The following is an 11536-nucleotide window of genomic DNA, read 5'->3' on the forward strand; positions in this document are numbered from 1 at the left end:
AAGTTACAACCAATAATGTCTGTACCGTTGTCATCTTAGCAACAGGTGCAAAAGTCTCCTCATAATCCACCCCATACTCATGTTTGTACCCTTGAGCAACTAATCGAGCTTTGTAGCGATCAATTGTACCATCCACCTTAATTTTAATGAATACACCCACTTACTTCCAATGAGAACTCTAGCTATTGGTTTATCAACAAATTCCCAAGTAGAATTTTCATTCAATGCACGAAGCTCTTCTGATATTTCCTCTTTCCAACAAGTTTGTGTAGAAGCCTGAGATTAACATGTAGGTATATCAACATAATGTAGTGTGGTATGAATGGCATAAGACTTACCAAACTTCCCTGGAGAGTAACCGAGACGTTCGGGAGCATGGCGATCTGTCCGACTAGATCGATGTGGGCGAGTAACTGGATGAGACGATTCCTCTTCGGAAGATGAGGATGCATATGTAGAGTCAACAATAGAAGAACATGACGGGTAGAGATCATCATAATCATAGTTTATGGGCTGTTCCAGAGGATCAGTAGCTACCACATCATCATCAAACTTGTACAGAAAGGAAACAGATTTTGAAGCATGTTTAGAATTGTGTTTGTAAGAAAATTGACCCTAAAAAAAACATGTCTAGATACACGAAGCTGGCGATGAGATGCATCATAACATAGATACCCCTTTTGTGTGTCACTGTAGCCCAACAAAATACATTGTGCTGCCTTTGCCGAAAGCTTTTGTCATTCATGTGATGGAAACTGGACAAAGAAAACACAACCAAAGACTCACAAGTGAGAATATTCAGGCTTCTTATGAAATAATTTGAAGTACGGTGTCTCATTAGCAATGACTGGGGAAGTTTTTCTATTAATCAAATATACAAAAGTATGTACTGCTTCAGGCCAGAAACTCTTAGACATACTAGATGTGCCCAACAAAGCCAATGTAGGTTCCAAAACATACTGATTCTTCCTTTCTACGACTCCATTTTGTTCCAGAGTATGAGGACAAGTGCATTGAGAAATAATTCCTTTGTTTTTGAAAAACTCAACAAGATTAGTCTTAGTGTACTCTCCTCCAGAATCAGAACGAAATATTTTTATAGTTTTATGAAACTGTGTATACCCATACTCAACAAAATTCATAATAAGAGTTGGAACCTCAGATTTATTTAGAATAAAAAACACTCATGTGTATCTAGATACATGATCAATAAATAACGCAAAGTACTTATATCCCATTATTGACAAAGTAGGAGTAGGATCCCAAACATCACTATGCACCAAATCAAACAGATCTTCATAAGAAGATGAATTGGATGGAAAAGGGAGCTTGTGACTTTTAGAACCGGCACAATTAGAACATGTCAAAGGGAGACTGGAATGAATGCGATGTGTTGCTGGAAGGCATGATTTGAGCATGTGCCGAAGTCGAGAGGAATGAGGATGACTGTAACGACCCAAACCGTCGTTATTTAGGAAAAGGAAAAATTCGGATATTACTGGGCCACTGTCCTACCAAGGCGGGACATATGCCGCTAGGACGACGGTGCCACAACGGGGCAAGTAGTCGCCAAAGCGGGATAGGCGAGACAAAATGTAAATAACATGAATTATTATTTACTCCTTCTTCCTAAAATACCTAAATTAGTCTTAAAACACCCTAGAAACCCCCAAAAAGCTACTCCAAGCTTGGGAAAGATGGAGAGAGAGATTTCTAGCATAAGGATTTAGATGGATTGCAGATTTCCAGTCAAGATCACCGTCATGAGTTCCAGAAACAAGATTTAAAGCCTAAAACTCCGTGCAGATGCTTGACTCCCAGGTAAGCTAGGTTTTATGAATTGAGTAGTTATAAATCTGTGTTCACTGTGTAATATATGTAAATCAATGGTAGGAATTATGCGTAAGCCTTCGTGCACCGAACGAATTATGATTACACCCTAGGAAGAAGCCTTAGATGATGAACTAGGGCTAAGTATGGTTGAATTAATGATTACATAATATACGTCGATGAGTAGTTCATTGGGATGGTGGTGATTTTATGATTGTGTGTTGTGGGTTTGTTCTTGCTTCATTATAATACGTACATGAATGTGAACAATGCTTGTTGATCACACCTAATGTAAATAAGTATGAACAAAGAATTATATGTTGTGAATCACTCTTGTATTATTATTGTGATGATATACATTGTGATTCTGATTGTGATTGTGGATAGGGTGTTGCATTCTGACATACTAACTTGGATCGGTTGCCACGTTTCGGCATAATCTTTGGATCGGGTACCACATTCTGGTATGCTAACAGTTTGGTTTTGGGTTCCTTGAGAGGACCAATGATTTGACATATTTGTATGCCTTGAGGATTGTGAAACTGTACCTTGTTCGTAATGATAATTGATGTTGTATTTCCCAGAGTTGTTTTATGGTTATGAGGACTTATGTTTGATTGTTCTTCTATGTTGAGTAAACTTGATATGTACATTGATGCAAAGTTAACTGGAAAGGGCACACCCAACCGAGATGTGATACGGAGGTGGGGAGTCAACGTTTCAAGAATTGTTAATGTCCGAGTAAGGGTGTCGTGTGTTTTAATGGCGAGGAGTGGTGCTTAGGTGAATTTCACCTTGGATAAAGGGATTTGTGATTAGGAGTTAGAAAGCTTGACGTAATAAACTATGTGGCCACGACTGGGTAAAATGAAGAAGAAGTAAGGGTTTGACGTGAGCGGTTAGTTGGAATGCTTGTAGTTGTATTTGCGGACTTTTCTATGTGTTAGAATGGTTAGGCTATGATCAAGAACCTAGTAAGTAGGTTGACCGGGAAAGTGGTTTGTAGTTAGAGTACTAGCGTGATTCGAAGATTTTTTTTAAAGAGGGTAAAGGTGGAGAAGCGAGGGGTTTTATTGCAAGATCTTACTAGTTATTTTCTTATGTTATGTGGTGGGCGTCGGGTTGACCTATGATGCCTACCAGTACGTGTGGTTTGTACTGATACTACTCTTGTTATGTCTTTTTGACATAGTTTGGATGCAGGTTGGTGATGTTTCATTAGATGAAGATGAAGAATTCTCCAGAAGCTTCTACTTTTCCTTCCGCATGGTGGGAGCTGTGTCTTTTATATTTTATGTCCAGTTTGTATTCTTAGTAGCTCTTGTACCTATTTAGACTAGATCCTTGGGGGTGTTAATTACTTTACAAGTATTAACCCGAATTTGAATAAAAAGGTTTTCATTTATAAAAACACTATGATCTCCTTTATCTCTATTTTTCGTTAATTTTTCGCATGTTTTAACTATTGGGATATGAGGGTTCTCCTACTTAGGTGTTAGAGTGGGTGCCCGCACGGCCCGGTAGGCTGGGTCGTGACAAATTAGTATCAAAGCCCAGGTTACCAGTCTCCCCGTACAAGATAAAAATGTGTACTAGACTCTTGCGGATTGGTGTGTTAACGTCCACATCTAATCCTCAGGAAGCTAGGAAGCATTCTAGGAAGTCGTTCCACCTTCTTCTCTCTTTTCGTGCAAGTGTCGCTTGTGTTATGCGTTGAGTCCAATTGGTATCTCCCGATTCTAATTGGTATCTCAACAAAGTAAATCGGACGTCGTGGTCACGACTGAGGGGACACAAGCAAAGCAAATTGGAAACTGAGAAGGTTCCAATTGGTATATGGCTCTAAGGGTTGCGAAATTTCATGGATGACCATCCATGGAATGAACAAATTAAGAATGTGGATTTGTCTGTGCTTTGTATCTTGGAAACGGTGAATATGTGCTTCTTGTTGTCCGAACTAAATGTGAATGTGAAGTCGTAATTACTATAAATGTGTGTCTGACCCTTGTTATGTGTAATATCCTGGCTAAATTATTGAAATTATGCAAGTTGTAATAACTTGAGTATTGTAAAGCCGTTGCGAAAAGAAGGTCCTGACTAGATTCGATGAAAGGGTTTAGATAAAACTACGAGGCAATTTGTGAGGAAGATCTGAACGTGTCTTGCGCTTGTGTAATAACCGCGTGAATGCCTAGGTGTATCTTGGGGATGTGTGGGTTGTGGTGCTGAATTAATAAGAACGAATTGGTTGTGTATCGTGGGTTTGACTTGGAGTAGTCAAGGATTTCTCCTAGTTCACAGGATCATCCTAAGTTTGTTCGGTAAAGCTTGGGAATCTTGGTGAAATTTAGAAAAGAGAGAAAACCCCAGAAAAATCTCGGCAGAGGTTCTATTTCCGTTTGGCCGCTGGGACGGGATTATTCCTACCAGGGTGAGACCACCAGAGCGGAAATTCTACCGCCAGAGAAGAATGAGGCGAGGCAAAACCTCAGCCTGCCCTTTCTAGTTTTTCCAAGTTTTCCGATAAGGTCCCCAAATGGTATCCAGGCTAACCCCTGCAATTCTATGAGTGTTCACCAATCGAGAATAGTTTATAAAACTTAGTAATTCACCATGTAATACGGAAAAAGCAGGAAATCTAGCATCCAAGTGCTTACAAAACATGATAAAGGCGAAAAGATAAAAACCAAGTTGTCTTAAACTTACAACCCAAGAAGGGTGACGGCCAAATCAAAAACCCTCGGACTGGGTGGTGTCAACGTCTGAGTCTAGATCCTCCGGAGGAACCAGGCCGGTCGCCACCTCGTCCATAAAAGTAAAGAGCTAGAAATCTCCTTTCTCGACCTAGGAAAGCTCCTGACCAGGGGCAATGCAAGTGAATATGGTCCTCGTGGTCTGCCATATCCGAACCATCAGACGATCCCTCTCTAGACCCTTCCTCCTCTCCTGGAGTAACTTGCGACGGAGCATCTCGACCTTTAGGGCAGTGTTGGGTAGAACCAAAGTGAAGTCAACAAAGGCACTCCCCAACCTCTTCCGAACGGCCACCAGATCCTCTTCGACCCATGCACGTGAGAGTGGGGCCTCATCGTCCGAATCCACGTTCTCCCCGTTCTCTTCATCTTGCTGCTGGACGTAGAACAAGAACTAATCAAAAGAGGGTGAAAAGGGGGATCCATGGGTAATACCTCGTCAGTGTCGAGAAGTGGCACTCCCGCCCACTTGCACAGCGTAGTAATAAGTCCCGATAGGAAGAAGGCTTTCTTGTTACCCCGGTAGAACATCTTCCACTACGAAATGATCTGCGCCCCCACATTCAAATCAATGCCCTGTATAGCTCACGCCACCACCATGGCTCGAGGAAAGGTCACGTCGGTGCGGTTATCCGATGGGCGGATCCTCCTAGTCTCCAAATGTAGCCACCTTTTTGCATCAGGTGACCAATCTGAGCTAGTAATGCCCTCGACAGTAGCCCAGTAAACCTGATCCCAGCGCGCAGGCTCAATCAAGGTGTCCATCTCCCGCAGCTTAGCCTCGTACTCGACATTCAGAACCTCGGGCAACTCTAGCACCTCATTGATGGTTGTGGCATTAAGGGGGATGTCAACTCCTTGGATACGAATGATAGGGTGAGGATCGTCCCATCACATAGTGGAAAGGATGGCATAGAACTCCCTCACCCAAGTGGAAAGTGCATCTGGGGGAGCCTCAGTAGTGGAGTCCATCTGAACTCCATCAGGCGAGCTAAAAGCCAGGCGCTTTCTCCTCCAGCTTAAACAAAACAAAACCTCTCTCATAGTAGAACCCTATATTTATATTGTCGTGTTGCCTTTCCCGACTCGCGGCATCAAGGAACCGAACGAAAGGTAGGTTGTCCTCATTTAGCCCTGCCATTTAGAGAGCCTGCAAAAAATTAAATATAAGTTAGGACATGATAGGAATAGACAGTTTAAGGCTAAAATGAGAAGAGGGAAATTTCTGAGTTAAGGGATGCAGGCCACTGGTCTGGCACATCCCGCCACAACGGGATGAAGGTCGCCAGAGCGGCCTTTATCTAGGACGAACACCAGGCGGGATAATGGCACCTCTTCATCCTAACTTTGTCGTTTTCGACAGAATTCCAGCATATCAGAGTGCATTAACTACCCTAGAACCTAAATATGCAATCATATTAGCAAATAAACCCCTAAACTGTGCCCAAATTCAAGTTTATGTCAAGAAAACCTTTCAATTTCCCCCACCTATTTTGGTACCGATTCCAGCGTATTTCTATGAAATCCTTACGCCCAGGACATTGTGGAGACGTTGGGGACATGCCCATGCTACATTTATTATATCAAACAAGCAACCCATTTCATTTTGAAAAAACTACCACCCAAACACCTATTCTACCCAATCGATTAGTGTCATGCAATCATTATTAGTTATGTGTTGAATTGAAGAGAATAGGGAGCAAGATCATTACCTTAGAATTGACGTCCGAAAGCGAAGTGAATCGAGAGGGTTTTTGGAGAGAGTTGAGTAAGAAAAAGGGAGAAATGAGGAAAAAGTTTCCCCCTTTCCCCCTGTACTGTCTCCCGATCTCCCGCTTCAGCGGGAGATCCCTCGCCACAGCGGCCACGCCTTAGCGGAAAGGCTGCTGCCCTAGTGGCGTCAAGCTGTGAAAATTAGATATGTTCTTTCGTTGTAGGTTGCCTCAAATTCTTCTAATCCTTGAGTATAAAACCTTTTGTGTGCCGATTATCAGAAGAGTCACCATTCCTCGTGATCTCGTAGTGGACTAATTCTTAGTTTAGAAGTACTCTGAATTAGGGCGTGTGACGATCCATGTATTAGTCAGTCGAGGACGAATGAGGGATAAATTGGTATCTATTGTAACGACCCGAACCATCGTTATTTAGGAAAATCAAAATTTTGGAAATTACTAGGCCACTGTCCCGCTAGGGTGGCGGCGCGACAATGGGTATGTAGTCGCCAGAGTAGGATAGGCAAGACAGAATGTAAATAACGTGAATTCTTATTTACTCCTTCTTCCTAAAATACCTAAATTAGTCTTAAAACACCCTAGAAACCCCCAAAAAGTTGCTCCAAGCTTGGGAAAGATGAAGAGAGAGATTTCTAACATAAGGATGTCGATGGATTGCAGATTTCCAGTCAAGATCACCGTCATGAGTTCCAGAAACAAGATTCAAAGCCTAAAACTCTGTGCAGCTGCTTGGCGCCCAGGTAGGATAGGTTTTATGAATTGAGTAGTTATAAATTTGTGCTCACTGTGTAATATATGTAAATCAATGGTAGTAATTATGCGTAACTCTTTGTGCACCGAACGAATTATGATTACACCCTAGGAAGAAGCCTTAGATGATGAACTAGGGCTAAGTATGGTTGGGTTAATGCTTACATGATATACGTCGATAAGTAGTTCATTGGGATGGTGGTGATTTTATGATTGTGTGTTGTGGGTTTGTTCTTGCTTCATTATAATATGTACATGAATGTGAACGAAGCTTGTTGATCACACCTAATGTAAATAAGTATGAACGAAACATTATATGTTGTGAATCACTCTTGTTTTATGGTTGTGATTATATACATTGTGATTGTGATTGTGGATCAGGTGTTGCATTCTGACACACTAACTTGAATCGGTTTCCACATTCCGACATAATTATGGGATCGGTTTCCACATTTTGGCAAAATCTTTGAATTGGGTACCTCGTTCCGGTATGCTAACAGTTTGGGTTTAGGTTCCCTGAGAGGACCAATGATTTGACATAATTATATGCCTTGAGGATTGTAAAACTATACCTTGTTCGTAATGATAATTTATGTTCTATTTCCCGGAGTTGTTTTATGCTTATGAGGACTTATGTTTGATTGTTCTCTTTGTTGAGTAAACTTGATATGTATCTTGATGAAAAGTGAACCGGAAAGGGAACACCCAACCGGGAGGTTATACGGAGGTGGGGAGTCAACATTTCAAGAATTGTTAATGTCTAAGTAAGGGTGTCGTGTGTTGTAATGGCTAGGACTGGGGGCAGTGTACGTGTTCGAAGTGCTTTGGTGGATTTCACCTTGGAGAAAGGGATTTGTGGTTAGGGGTTAGGAAGCTTGACGTAATGTACTATGTGGCCACGACTGGGTAAAATGAAGAGAAAGTAAGGGTTTGACGTGAGCGGTTAGTTGGAATGCTTGTAGTTGTATTTGGAGACTCTTTTATGTGTTAGAATGGTTAGGCTATGATCAAGAACCTAGTAAGTAGGTTGACCGGGAAGGTGGTTAGTAGTTAGAGTACTTGCGTGATTCGAAGGTTTTTTTTAGAGAGGGTAAAGGTGGAGAAGCGAGGGGTTTTATTGCATGATCTTACTAGTTGTTTTCTTATAATATGTGGTGGGCGTCGGGTTTACCGATGATGCCTACCAATACGTGTGGTTTTAACTGATACTACTCTTGCTATATCTTTTTGACTTAGTTTGGATATAGGTTGGTGATGTTTCATTAGATGAAGATTAAGAATTCTCCAACAACTTCTACTTTTCCTTCCGCATGGTGGGAACTGTGTCTTTTATTAATTATGTCCAGTTTGTACTCTTAGTAGCTCCTGTACCTGTTTAGAATAGATCCTTGGGGTGTTAATTACTTTACAAGTCTTAACCCGAATTTGATTAAGAAGGTTTTCATTTATAAAAACATTATGATCTCCTTTATCTCCGTTTTTCGTTAATTTTTTGCATGTTTTAACTATTGGAATATGAAGGTTCTCTTACTTAGGTGTTAGAGTGGGTGCTTGCACGGCCCGGTGGGATGGATCGTGACAATGACCCATCTTATTATGCCAAAGAGTGAGCAACTTATTCGAGCGAGTAATATCCGCGCCAAAAACTGAAAGAAAACAATGATGCAAATGATGATGAACTAATTCTAGAAGAAACATTCTACCAACTCTACACCCCTTGGCCATGGTCATCCCGGTTTTCAGATTCTGAACAACACAACATTGGGTTAGAATTTTACAACACAATTCTGATCAACTAGCTGACCTACCGAAACCAAATTAGCCTTCAAATTAGGTACATAAAGAACGTTAGACAAATTTCCAACAAAACCAATACCCGAAGCAGGCAATGTATGCATGTTTTCTGTATGAATAACATGTTATCATCATCATCACACAATGAAGAAAATTGGGAAAAATCTCTGGTCAAATGATTGGAAGCACCCGAATATAGATGCCAAGTAGATTTACAAGAATTACTTATACCTGAGGATGCCGAGAGTGCACTTGAGATGGCTCCGGGAAGGGCAACTGCTAAAGAACGTCAAATCAACCTTTTAAGATTATGTCCAAAAGGGAAGGAATCAGCCGATTTAGTGACATCTGTCTGGTATGCTTGGTGAGCAGGCCGTGAACGATTTGGACGATGACGACAGTCCGAAATATAATGGCCAGTAATCTTAGTGTTGCAGAAAAAAAATTCTTCTTAGGACCATTGGCTGCTATATGACCAAAGTCGTTGCATTCATAGCACTGGACACTTCTCTTAGTATTTCCTGATGAAGTACAAACAGTTGATTTTTGTGCAAGTAATGCAACATCGGGTAATGGCATCGACTCCATGGCCGTTTGAGTTCCAAGCCTGGTCTATTCACGCAAGACGGCTGCCAACACAACATTAAGAGCATGTGTGACTTCTCTGTTCAACAAACTGCCATAAATCAACTCGAATTCAGGCTGGAGTTTCATCAAGAACTATACCATTCTTGTCCTTTGTCGTTCTCCCAACACTTACTTGAGCCCCGCCGTAGACATATTTCGCCCAGAAATTTGATCTTCTCCTGACCAGAGCAGCTGCAAGCCGGCATAAAAGGAATGAACATTCTTGTCCCCCTGTGTATATTCAGCATTGTTGCGTTCCACTTCAAACTCTCATGATATGTTGCTTTGTTGGTAGACGTTATTCAGGTGGAGCCACATCTATGAAGCTGAATTAAATGGTCTAAGTCCCATAGCGATGTCAACATGTACCGAATTCATCATCCAAGCATTTACCTTCGCATTATTCAAATTCCATCGATCCAACTCTTTTTCATATGTTGGCAGATCAGCAAAACCATCTAACCACCAAAAAAGGCCCTTTCCTTGAACAAAAATTCCAAACTAGAATTCCCATAGAGAAAAATTGGAACCATCCAATTTTGTGGAGAGCAAATCGTGCGTGGATGATTGTGAATTCATTGAGGAGACAAAATAGAACAGAGAAAAAAAAGGAACAGATACAAAGAGACAAGAGGAATGCAAGAAGGTAACAAGGTACCTATGTAGAGAAAGCAAAGAGCACGGAAAAATTGTTAAACAATGGCTCTTGATACCATGCTAGAGAGACAAAAGATATTCTGAAAAATAGTATTCTAAATACCTCAAGGATACAGTAGAAAGCACATAGTTATAGCTATACAATTGTAGGGTTAAAGTTCTATTCTAGGAAGGAGTATATATGGTTATAAATGTATATTCTGTAAATTAGTACTATTCTAAGAGAGAATATATTTTCTGATTAGTATACAATTATAGTTTTTCCTAACAGTAGCGTATTGATTTCCATCATATTCTTTTGATATCAATTTTTGCCATTTTTACCAACAAAATTTGTTACACTTTCATTTTTTATGGTTAAGTATTAATATTATGTAAGAATAATACTTATCTTCTTTTCATTGTAATTCTATATTTATTATGAATAGAATGATAACGTGACTTCTAATTTAAAGCAGAATGATTATATTTGTGTGTCGGAGATATATTTTTTGTTTTTGTCTTTTTTCATATATTTATCACCTCTTCCAAAGAGTCTTAATGATTTTTTTTCATTGATTAATCTCCTTATTTATATAAACAATCATAAGGAAAAAATTTATATATGTACGTACAATAAAGTTAGATATAAATAAGGTGATGTGGAACCTATCTATGTCTAACATGTTATATATCTTTTTGTGAGATTTTGAAGTTTTTTTCTCTTCAAATTTACACCTTTCCACTTACTGAAGAGGCCTGACTGTTTCTTCCACCAACTTTTTTTTCATAAAAAAAGTGTTCATTCATTACTAATGAACAACTGAAAAACTTTGTTTTCTTTCCACAATGAAGGGCTAATGAAATGGATTGAAATAAGGGCAATTCCTAAAAAGAGTTTTATTGGCACTCTTCCTTCTTATGGAGATGTAAGATTGTACATTTATTTACTTTTATGAAATATTTCATTTAAATATTTAGGGAGCTAGATGAAAATTTTATCTATATGTAGGTGATGCTACTTATAAGAATGTCTTAATTGAGATTCTTGAGTTGCTATTGACGGACATATTAGTCCAAATATATAATTTATAACAATAATCTATATATATTTACTTGGAGGTGTTACAAAAAAAATTAAATAAGGAAGGTGTAACGACCCGGAAAATTAGTAGGTGAACTAGAGACTAAATGTGAGGGTCAACGCCAAGGTATGTGTTAGACTCCATAGTTAGAAGACCATTTTTGGTATGTATTTAGTGTTTCAAGGGCATGTGCCAAGGCAAGGGGGGCAAAGCCTAGCCAAAGGCCAAGGCTGCCCAACCCTTGACCAAGCACTTCCAGGGTTCACAACTAGTGGTCTTGACCATGGTCTGTGAAGGGGTATGTGAAGACCCCTTAGCTTGGTGGGAA

Source organism: Solanum tuberosum, unplaced genomic scaffold (genome assembly GCF_000226075.1).
Source record: "Solanum tuberosum cultivar DM 1-3 516 R44 unplaced genomic scaffold, SolTub_3.0 scf00369, whole genome shotgun sequence".
NCBI classification, from domain to species: Eukaryota; Viridiplantae; Streptophyta; class Magnoliopsida; order Solanales; family Solanaceae; genus Solanum; species Solanum tuberosum.